Source organism: Mustela nivalis (assembly GCF_964662115.1).
Source record: "Mustela nivalis genome assembly, chromosome: 7".
NCBI lineage: Eukaryota > Metazoa > Chordata > Mammalia > Carnivora > Mustelidae > Mustela > Mustela nivalis.
In genome coordinates, this window is record NC_139026.1 from 91,342,198 (window position 1) to 91,353,668 (window position 11,471).

At 49.6% G+C, this 11,471-nt stretch overlaps 1 long non-coding RNA gene across 1 annotated transcript; it reads right to left on the reverse strand.

Annotated features, from left to right (window-relative positions):
- Positions 1-263: 263 nt before the first annotated feature.
- On the reverse strand, positions 264-4,310 carry LOC309868699. Its single transcript, XR_014313794.1, has 2 exons — positions 4,121-4,310; positions 264-2,299 (listed from the first exon to the last, which is right to left on the reverse strand). It is a non-coding gene; the product is annotated as an uncharacterized lncRNA (long non-coding RNA).
- Positions 4,311-11,471: the final 7,161 nt, after the last annotated feature.

An 11,471-nucleotide genomic window follows, 5' to 3' on the forward strand; every position in this document is an offset into this window, starting at 1 on the left:
GGTCTCAGATGAGACCAAACCTCTAGCCACTGTGACCCAGCCGCTGCCGGTGGGTGATCCCTCCTCTCAGAGCCAGAGGCACTTCCTGGAGACTAGGAGATCAGCCTTCAGTATGTCAGTTTCCACGTCCCCGAGTGCAGAACTTCCTTCGAGGGCAGATCTGCGCGGATGGAACTCGCCGGCAGTTCTTGCTAAGAAAGCTCCTGTGAAAGACGCATAGTCCGTATGCGAGGCACGGAAAAGATGTTTCAGAAAACGCACACTTGGCGGGAATGCCAACATAACAGATATATTGAAACAGTCTAAAACGCACAGATAGCTCTATTACATGTACATACTGGGCATGGAAAATATATTTCTCTATAAAACATACATACAAAGGCACTCTCATTTGTACGGGAAAGCAACGTTCTGAGAAAAGGTTACACACAGCATGGATAGACACCACACGTAATTTACATAAACAGTACACTTGCATGTATATCCTACACAGGAAATATACAGTCCTCATCTGTTTAGCTACATAAATGTATACATTCCATAGGGCGTATAAAATCATGCATGGAAAATGCATCCAGATATTAACTGTCCACATAAAAAGTGCATGGAAAATACATCATATTATTATACACACATAAATTGAGTATCTACGCAATGTATGAAAAATACGTTCTGTAAATTAGTTTGTTTACATGGTGTGTGCATACCAAATACATTGCAGTACATTCTTTGAGCTCACATAGTATTGCATTTATAATACACATTTATTTGGCTGTCTTACAGACAGAAGCAGGAGGAAGCTCAGGCATTGGCATTGACAGTCTCCAACAGCTGAGCCTCTTTTCTGTCTTTCTGTTTTTCTATTATTTCCGTCTTTTAAAACCCCTTCTATGTCTAATGGGATTACTTATATAAGTGTTCTATCTTGATTTCCTTAGTCCATCTCTTGCCGAAATCAGCATCTATATTTAGAATCCCAAGTCCTGTTTGCAGCAAGGTCTGACTGCGTAAACACAGCCTATATGGAATGAGCATTATATAATTAAGTTGCCCTGTGTCTCAGGACTTGTTCTTCTAGACCTAAGATAAATATATTAGAGCATTATTCTGGGCTGTGAGTTAAGAAGCGAGGGGAGGAGAGGGAAGTGCAGTGACTTAGCAAAGTTGTGTAAGAGGCAGGTTGGGGTAAAGGCAAATTCCAGATGTGTGCTGGGCACTCAGAGTTCCTGAAAGCCACAGTTTGTTTAAAATTTTTTTAAATTTATTTTTAAAATCTCCAGTGGAGAAAGATGGCATGAAGTAAGGGCTGGATCTGGTCTTCTACATCCCTCTCAAACCCCAAAGCAGCTCCACTCCCTCTCAGCCAACCCAGGAGAGGATTCTGGCCCACCCAGTTCTTTAGAAGCCGGTTAGCATCCTTCATGCTGGCCGGGTCTATACAGGCAGCAGGGAAGTTTATTCTGGAACCCAAGTTTTTCTCAACAAGATCCACTCCTAACGCTTTCAGAGATGGAATCATAGCTTAAAGCATTTTAGGACACAGAGCTAACTGTTTCAGCCCCGGAAAAAAATGAATCCCACTTAGGTCTTTCTTTAGTAGCTAAAAATCCGAAACTACCTGACACACCCTATGGAAAAATTCTTTGAAAGGCAATGCACTCATACCCCGCACAGATATTGTTTATGGGTTCCATGTAGACACTGACATATTTTACTGTCCAAAGGAATCAATTAATTAGTGCCTCGCCAGTCCCAGAGCCGGCCGCTGCTTGGCTAAGCGGGAGCGGCTGAGATAGAAACGCGTGGCCAGATCGCTGGTCTTGTTAACAAGCCTCGTCATAAAGATGGAGAAGATAAGGAGAGCAAGGAAGCCCTGGCATCCACGAGGGGGGGCTTCGAGGGCCAGCCCACAGCGTGTGGGGCAGCGGCAGCCCGGAGTCGGAGCTGGAATTCGGCTCTGGCATCGCTCCTCGCTCGCATTTATCCGGTCTTCTCCCCTTCTGGGGCGTTCATGCTGGAACTCCGATAATTCCCTCCCCTCTCCGCTCCTCTGTATTTTCCCTTTTCTTCATCGAGCCCCAAATTTTTTTTAAAAATTGTAAATAAAAATGTATAAACCTCTGTCTGTGAGTGCCTGTCTTGCTCTCTGCCACATTTGCTCATTCTGAGACCTGCTGCCTCCTCCTTTCTCTGCATTACTCTGCATGGTTCCTTTTCATCTCTGTCTGGAGCTCTCTTCCATCTCTGGCTTCATGGTTGCTTTTTCTACTGGGTTGGTGCTGGCTCAGGCCCCAGTGAGCTTGTAAAAAAAAATAATAATACAAATAACTTTGGTTATCTTGCGGCAGAGTGAACACCCCCTGATAAGCCAGACCTCATGGAGGAAAAAAAAAAAAAAAAAAAAAAAACCTTGAATGTAATTGCTGGTTTGGGTTGCAACACTTAATTCTGTTTATTCTCACCAATGTGCATACTTAACGAAGAGATATTGATATTAAAGGGCAGGGGGGAATTAATTTTACTTTTATAGTCATCTATTAAGAGCACAAGATGATCTGAGTCTCCTTTAAAGGGACCAAAAAAGGGGGAGGGAGAGAGAAAGAAAGGGAGGGGGAAGGGAGAAATATGACTGAAGGCGGACAAAGATCTTTGCCTGAAGAAACAATGTAACACTAGACAGAACTATAAAGTCTGGGAATGTAACAACGCAGGACCTTCTCAACCTCCCCCATTTGGAATCCTGTCCCCTGCACTTCCTGCTGAAATCCCAATCCCGACTACACAACAGTATTCAAGGAAAAATTCATGCAATTATCTGGATAATTGTAGGGAGAGGGAGAGAGAGAGAGAAAGCATTTCCTTTTTATTGTCTGATCCTCTCTGGTGTCAGTGCAAGGAGAAGGGTGGCTATATGGGATATGGAGGAAAAGAAGGTAGTAGGGTCTCCCAATGTCACTCTGTGACCTACAAGATGGCTACTCCTGAACCAAGAAGGTCCTAGGCAGGAGCTCAGATATTCTTAAGAGATTTTGAAAGCCTCAGTGATCCAGTTTCATTTTCCAAAATATTTGTTTGGTTTTACTTTTTCTGTATAGACCTGCCTCATCTAGTATTGTAATTAGCACAAGTAAGCGAATAATAGATAATTATAGGGGTGTCGATAATATCATTTATTTTACAGCTGCGCAAGATATGATTAGAGTTAATGTCGGAGGCTCTGTTGGAGCCTGGAAGGCAGCAAGAGGCAAGGTAGAGAGAGAGTCCTGATTGTCTTTCTCTTTCCTATTTTATGTGTGTGAATCTCCAGAAATCCCCAATTCTCTAAATTCCCTGCCCAGATGTCTTGAGGGAGATCTCTACAATTTTAGGGGTTGGGAGCTCAGAGAAAGGCAAACAACAATTTGGTACTTAAATCTTAGTCTCAGGACCAGTAGTCTCTGTTCTCCCCATGTCCCCCCACAGTGAAAGACTTCAACCTTAGTTCAAGACTCCTAAGGTCACAGAGACTTGGCAATTTAGGCCAGTGAGAGGAAGGCAGGGTCTTACCAAAACCAAGTTCATTGTCATCCCCAAGTGGGCACTAGGTTCTCAGTGAAGCCCCCTTTGATCCCAGTTTGGCCTTCCTTCTTGGACCTCTTCCCTAGGGACACCTGGATGGGGGTAGAAGTCAGGCTAGGACTGTGGAGGTTGGTTGGGATGGGGATGGGTAAAAAAAACTGAAAATATGCTTTCTTGTTTCTGGGATTCAGAAGACTAGAAGCCAGAAGCCTGGGGGGAGGGGAGAGGAAAGAGGGAGGGAGAGCCAGGCAAGAGAGATTCAAGGAAAACCACGAGACAGGAAGACAAGAATAAAAGGAACAAGTGAAAGAAAAGGGGCAAGAGGAGAAATCACAATAAACAAAGGAAGGAAATAAAAAGGAAAAGGCAGAAAGGAAATAAAAAGACGGAAGGAAAAAAAGGAGGGGGCATTTAAAAAGGAAAGAAAGATTTGAAAGCAAAAGAGAGGAAGGAGGGAGACAGAGGCCAGGGTCCGACGGGCCTACGATCTGCCCGGCAGCCTGCAGCAGTCTGGGTGGGCGGGGGCCGCCATGACAAAGTGAAGGTCAAGTTAGCATCGTACCTTATAAGGAAGGCTTCGGTCCTCCATTTCAGCCTTTCTTTCTGCCAGGACAAGGCCGTAGTATTTCTAGTCTTGTAAACACTGGATTCTTTGGGGCCTTTAAAAAAAAATAAAGACCCCCTTCCTTCCTTTATTGGGGGTGAGCTCCGCCGGCTGGGGGAAGCAGTGGACAGGGAAGTCAACTAATGAAGACTCCGGGAAACTTTTCTCTCCTTTTCTCTCTCTCTCTGGCTCCGCTCCCGCCAGCTGGGACTCCCTCCCTCCCTCCTTGTCTCCCTCCCTCCCTCCCTCCCTCTCACCCTCCTCTCCCCAACCCAACGCCTCTTTCGCTCTCTCTATCTCTTGGTCTTCCGTGTCTCTCATCACAGTCTGGGCTCCTTCTCTCCACACTCCCCTCTCCTACTGCAGACTTCTAAATCCGTTCCACTCCACCAGGAAAAGGAACAGGACTTAAGAACTGGAAAGAAAACTAGCCGTCACAAAGAAAAGTTCATTTACAGCCTAAATGTCTAATAAGATTTCCTTCTGAAAACAAGGCGGTGCACTCGGTAAGGAGGAGGAGAAGTGAGGCAGCGCCAGTGGGGAGGGCTGAAGAGGTAGGAGGCTTGGATTTATTTATTTTGCAGATCCAGAGGCGGAGAGAAAGGAGGAGAAGCAGGAAAGCGAGAGAGAAGCGCTTTAACCCAGCAACTAGCAAAGGAAGCTGCAGCGGGCGGGACTGGGAGCCAAGCGCGTGGGCCTAGGACCCGGACCTGCAGCCGCTCTCCTTGAGCACAGAGCAGGCTCAGCCTAGGCCTGAGGTGCGGAGAAGCGAGCATACCCAAAATCTGTTGCCCTGTGAAGTGTGGGAGATTCAAGGACGGAGGTGGGCCGGGAGAGACAGAGAAAGGCTGCGCCCCAGCCGGCCAGCCAGAGGGAAAGTGAGTTCCGGACCCTGGGGGCAGTGGCGGCGACCGGGCTGGCTGCAGGCTGGGGGCAGCAGGCGGCTCAGCCGAAAGCCAAGGCGCCAGAGAAAGAAACCTGAAGTGGAGTCTTAGATCTTTTCCCTGAAGAATGGCACTGTGGGGAAAGAGGGAGGGAGAGAGAGAATATAGCATAGGGGTGTCTGTGAAGGGTTCACCTCCTTTTTCCTGGCCCTGTCAGCGGATTTCCTCTTGCTCGGTGCTCATAGAGCCCTTTTTAGGCCTATCTGTTGCTTTTAAAATGGGAATTCTAATGACGAGGGAAGGGAGAAATGCTCAGAAAGCAATTCTGGGGACTTCTGGTTCAATGTGATACTCCTCAAAGGCCTAATTTTGTCACATCCACCCTTCTCAACTAGAAACCAGCCTCTAGGATCCGTCCCCTCCTACTTTACCTACCCGGCTAAGGTGCCTAAGGGCTACTAGGGACCCGAAGTAGGACCTGACACCCAGGTGGAAGTAGCCGGGAGCACTGGGGGTGGTCAGTAGAGCTCCCAGGCCTCGGGGCCTAGAGCCCTCCTACCCTGCTTCCTGATAATGAAAAACAAAGAGGGAGGACTTGATTCTTTCTGATGGTGTTCAAGGATCCAGGCTTAGATAAACAGCACCTGACCCCGAGATCTAAGGTGATAGGCGTCTCTTCCACAGACATTTAATCTGGGCAAATGTCCTACTGCTTGAGCTCCAGGGGCCGAGGAGGTGAGCAGGGTGAGGACATTTGCTAACAGAAAGCCCCAGGGAGGGCACGACAGGCCCGCTTCGTATTATGTCCAGTGGTATGGAGAGTGTTTTAAAAGGTTGGAATGAACTGCGGAGGCCCTTTCTGATGTACCCCTCAGCTCTGGGAAGGGGAGCCCCAGGAAGTGAGGGAGTTTATGAGCTGGGACATTTCCCCCTAATGTGGGAAAGACAGAGATAGCCAGACCTCATCCTGCAAAAATGTGTTTCATGCCTGTGACAGAAAATTGGTAGCTGCTTGGGAGATTTCCGGACTTTTAGGGAGTAGAGCAGGGCCAGACGTTTGGGGGAAGGCAGAGGCTGAGGTGTGATTTAGGGTAAGTAGAGGAATCTGAGGGAGCAAGACTAGAAAGGTATCACCCAAATCCATTTTCTCAGAGAAGACACACACACACACACACACACACACACACACACACACACATGGGCTCAATATTGAAAAACACCAGATGATCTCCTTCGAAGGGACATAAACAGGCCAAGCGGATGCAGGTTCATAAAACCTGCAAAAACCCAGACAGGAACACTTAAAATGCCCCCAGAAACAAAGCGCACCGTGACAAATTCTCACCCAACGCACAAGTCCATGCACCAGAATGTTCCCAGGCACAAAGAGACCCTCCTCACCCTGGGCCTCCCCACTGGGACACTCAGGTGTACCTGCCCAGCTCCAGAAACACACACAAATTTGTGCACTTTCCCAAACGTACCCACAGCAATCTCTGGGGGGCAAGGGGCAAGCGCTGGGTGGCACACACACTCCCCTCACAGAGCCAGACCCGTATCCCCTGAGCCTCAATAATGCAGGATCCATACCCGGAGATAAAAGTCTAGACAATAGACGGCTGTTATTTGCAAGGGGCTCTCCAAGTTTGGAGCCAGGCGATAAATCTCTGGTGAATCTTCCTGTAACTCAACTTCTGGCTGTAGAGACAAGAGAATCACGGAGACCGCAGAGAAAAAGGAGCAAAACGGGGGAGACTTTGAAATCCTGAGCAGAAGGCGACTTCCCCGCTGGGGCAGGAGAGTGCAGGCGGCCACGCTCGCCTTACATGGCAGGTCCACACTGTGGAAGCTTTCAGATCAAGCTCCAGCACACAGGCGAGTCAGGTTTCCCAGCCCCCCGGAAATCGGGGCGAAGTGTACAGGCAGATGGCGGGGCCTGGAGGCTGGAACAGACCCATAGACCATTTTTGCTGCAGGCAAAGGTTTTTTTTGTTTTTGTTTTTGTTTTTTGTCGGTGGTGGTGATCAGAATCTTCCTGCTATGTGTCACCTGAATGTTTTCGCCCCAGTACCCCTCTTCTCCCTAATGTTCTCTCTCTCTCTTTCTCTCTTTCCACCCCCCCCCCTTTTCCTTTTTGGATTGATGGGCTGTTCCCTTTTGCATTTTCGACCCAGGCGTCTGATTACAAGTAAAGAGCCACTGAAGTTCATCTCATAAAAATGCCGCGAGCTCACTTTGATCTGCACGGACTGGGTCCGAGCCTAAGTAGGCGCTAAAGCCAGGGAATGGCGGCTCGGGCCAACCGGCCTCCGCTCACTGGCGGCGGGGAGGCCAGAGATCCGGGTGGTCCAACAGGGCAATTCCACCCAGAAAAGACATTTCTGTGGGTCTGCAACTGGGTTTAGACACCAAGGTCCAGTAGTAGCGGCTCCAATTCAGACTGCTTTTAAGAGATTTCCTTCATTTTAGAGCATTTGATGAGGGGCCCAGTGAAACTGGCTCATAAAATGGGACTTTTATAGGGAGAAATGGGGTCGCGTTGCTAGCCTCCTGGGACAATCCCTCAGCGGAGGAAGGTGGGTGGGGCTGCGGGGGGCGGAGAAGCAGCCCTTCTCCCTCCCCCTGTCACTTCCAGGGACCCAGTGGCCGAGGAACCTCGGAGCAGCAGCATCTACCGGCTTGGGTGACCTGACTTGGGCCCTTGGGTTTGGGACGATGGCCAGGGCTGAGGAGAGGTGGGGGCCAAGAACTAGTGGCTGGGGGTGGGATGTGTCCTAAGTGCAGGGTAAATGGCTGACCTGAAAATCCCCAAGCACACTAGAGAGGTTATTAAATGCCTCGGATTGCTCTAAGGGGAGAGAAAGACGTACAAGAAGGTGCGAGCCGATTTCTAATGAGGGCTCATCCTTGCGGGCCAAGCCTCCAAGCACTGAGGTTGTTCAGGGCCTATTGCTTATCTTTTACTGACCCCACACGGGACTGTACTTAGAGTCCAAGCCCACCGGAGCTCTAACGGTCCCTCTTTCTCAGCTCTGGTTTTGTCCTCCCCGTGCCTGGTCTGTGGGATGGGTCCCTTTCCCTGGTTACCCCAATCTACTTTCGAGAACCGGGAGGTTTACAAGCTGCAAAGCTAGCCAGCGCTGTGTCTGGGGTCTCCCGTGCATGAGGGGATTCAGAATTCAGGAGATGCTGCCCCCTTCTGAAGCCACCTCTAGTGTCTGTGTGTGGAAGGGAGTGTCACTGGAGTCTGTTTTGGTTCTGGCCAGAGTACCATATCAGCTGCCGGACCGCAGCTGCCTGGAAGCAGCAGGCGGGCTGGAGGTGCTGACTGAGGCCACCAAGAACCAGTGAGCTAGGTAGGATGGCCCTTCCTTGGAGGAATTCAGGTGAAAGATGGGACTCCAGAATTGTGGAAGGGCCACAGGCACCCATGAGATAGGGGAGGGGAAGCCACCTCCTGCCAGGGAGTGGGGCTTGCCAGGGCTCTTAGGAACTGATTTTGGACCACTGCTGAGTCTCTTATTGGGGGATGTACTGATGCCCCAGGATGCACCCTGGGGCAAGTGACCCAGCCTATGCTTTGGAGTGGTCTTGGACCAAGGGGTGGGCAGTGAAGTGGCCAGCCCACACTGTGGGCATTTTTGCCCATCAGTGCCTTGCTGACCTCAGCGTCCAGGGCTTTCTTTCCTTGACCCCAGCAGCAACCTCCAGTTGCTGGAATTTTTAAACAGTTGTTGAGAAATTAACAGACCAAAACTAGGCTAAATAAATAAATAAAAATAAAGAACTTTATGTCTTTTAGGGGGAAGAATATTAATTCTCAGAAGCCTCTGTTGGGAGACCCTAGAGTTTCCGGACATCAACTTCTTTGACATTCTTTTTTTTGCCTTCTTTTTTGTTTCAAGGAAATAAAGCCGCCAGTGGCTCCTTGCAGCCGCCTGGCTCACTTTTATGGTGGCCCTGGAACAAACTTTGGTGGTCAAATTCAAGTGCTCAGGCCCACAGCTGGCTCTTCACAGGAAGCGTACCCCTCCCCACTGTCAGCACTGGCTGTACAGAATTTGCCTTGGGGGCTCAGGCCCCACAGTGCCCTGGAGACCGGGATAGAGAAGGAAGCAGGGCCCTGGGGGAACTGGGAAAAGCCAAAACTGAGACTCTGAGCCTTTATCCCCACCTCTGCAAGGGATGGGGTGCCTCACACTTCCCACTTGCTGGTTCCTATCACTGTTTGGGGAACATTTTGCCTCCAATAAACCTGAGTTTAATGAGGTCAGCACGAACCCCATAAAAGCCATAGTCCTTAGTTCCCCATCATTATAATTAAAAACGCTAGCCCCAGGTCACCCTATAAAAAGAGGTAGAGGAAGGAGGAAAAGCAACAGATTTTTCTTCTTGCAGTTCCTAATAGAGAAGTTCCACACTTTAGCAAAGCCCCAATCTAGTTCCTATTTGCCATCATTTAAGATCTGGCCAGGGCTAAAGAAGGGTTCAAGAAATATTGCCCAACAAATAATAATGGGTAGGGGGGTGCTGGAGGTCTATCGTTGGGTATCTAGATCCTGCCCAAGAATGGGACCCATGGTAAATGCGGCTCCACTCCAGGTGATGCTCTAAAGGCTGAGCAAACTTGGGGACGCAGGAGCATTGAGGAGTGGATTTAGGGAGTTGTATTTGGGGACACGATACAATTTTTTGTGCCTCCGTCTGGTTTTGGGGCCTCAGTATCTCTCCTAGCTCGGCAAGGAAAATCAAATCCAAATAATATTTTTAAAGTAGAAATCAGTTTTAACCAAGAGTTAGGGGTAAAAAGAAGGTCTGGGTCATTCTGGCTTTCCCTGAATCCTTTTGGGGTGTCAGTCTCCCCCTCCTACCTGAGCAAATCACAAGCTGGCAGCTCCTCCTTGGATCCAAGGTTGCTTTTTGCTTATGATGATTGCTCTGGCCCCCTGGATCCAGTCCGGAACCTTCCAATAAAGTGATTCTCTGCTGCCTAAATGTGTCCCATAGTGCCCAGAGGGATGGAAAGCAAAGGAGGGCAAAACCACTGAGTCCACCTCTTGGGCCAGAGTTATCTAGGAGGCTGGTGGACATGGTAGAGGGCAGGAAATGACCGAGAAATGGGAAAGAGGTACCAAGGACTGCCTACAGCCCCCTGGGAGCAGGGCTTGGGGCCTCCATTAGGGAGTGGCACTTGGCCTTGCCCTGTACACCCAGGTTCCTCAGCTCCCTTCCATTCCCCTGCTAGTCAGTCCAACAGACCCACTACCCACCTCCCAGCCTCCAAATCATTCAAGGATAGGAGCCCCAAACCCAGCACCCCCCTCATATTCTTCCTGGACCCTGACTCTGGGCTTCTTTTCTGCTCCCAAGCTAAGGCTGAACCCCCGACCCAAAGGACCACAGACAGAGAAAATACATAGCTCTCATTCCGATCTTTATCTTTGGGGTTTGAGATTTCAAAATCCACAGTGGATGTAGCTTTCTGCACATTGATTGACAATAAAGGCAGGCATGAAATATTCACCCAGGGCCACTCTCTCATACTAAATATTTAACACAACATTAGAGAAGGTTTTTCCCAGACTTCGCCAGGCACCGGCTGGGCGGCTGGCGCACTGCTTACCACTCGTTTATGACTAATCTGAGTCCCTAGCCGCAGGCAGCACAGCAAGCCAGACAAAGTTGGGACACTGGCTTGCTGCTGGGCTGCCTCACCTTTGGGAAACTTCACACACTCTTCTGAGGAGTCTCTCCAAAGGGGAAAGGGAGTATTGACATACAGCCGGCCAAGAAAAGAATGGACTTCTTCAAACTCTTGTAAACAGGCACTGGCCCTCTGTGGGTTGGCAGGGTAAGAGATCTTGAGAGTTGGGGGGAAGGATTCACATATCCGGAGTAACCAGGAGGTGGGGAACTCGGTCTTCCTCCCCACCTCAGTCTTAGGCTCATCACCGGGAGGAGGGAAGACCCCCCCATATGTGGGACCCCTCCTCCTACACCCAATCCTGTGGGGGGGGGGGGGGAGAGCAGCAGCTAGAAAAAAAATACAGTTGCCCCCTCCCAGCCACCGCCCCTGCCCATCCCACCACCCACTCCACCCCAACCCTCTCTTTCCTTTGCTCGCTCTGTGGAATGGAGAGGAGGGGAGTGAGGAGAGAAAAACGAATACAAATCTGCAATTGATTTTCATAATGTTTCTGCGGTGTTTGCAAACCAATCGCCTGAACGTCCCCATCTTACCTAAGAGAGAACCCCTCCTACGTCTGCGAAGTGCTCCGAACTGATATATGACAATATCTACTTTGGATCACGTGCTCGGGGAGAGAGACTAAGACGGATAACGCGTCATCTCGCCTTCCCAAATTTTCCCCCCTCGCTAGATCGGGTCCAAAACCTCCATCTGGAGCCGGCAGGAGAAGAGAACG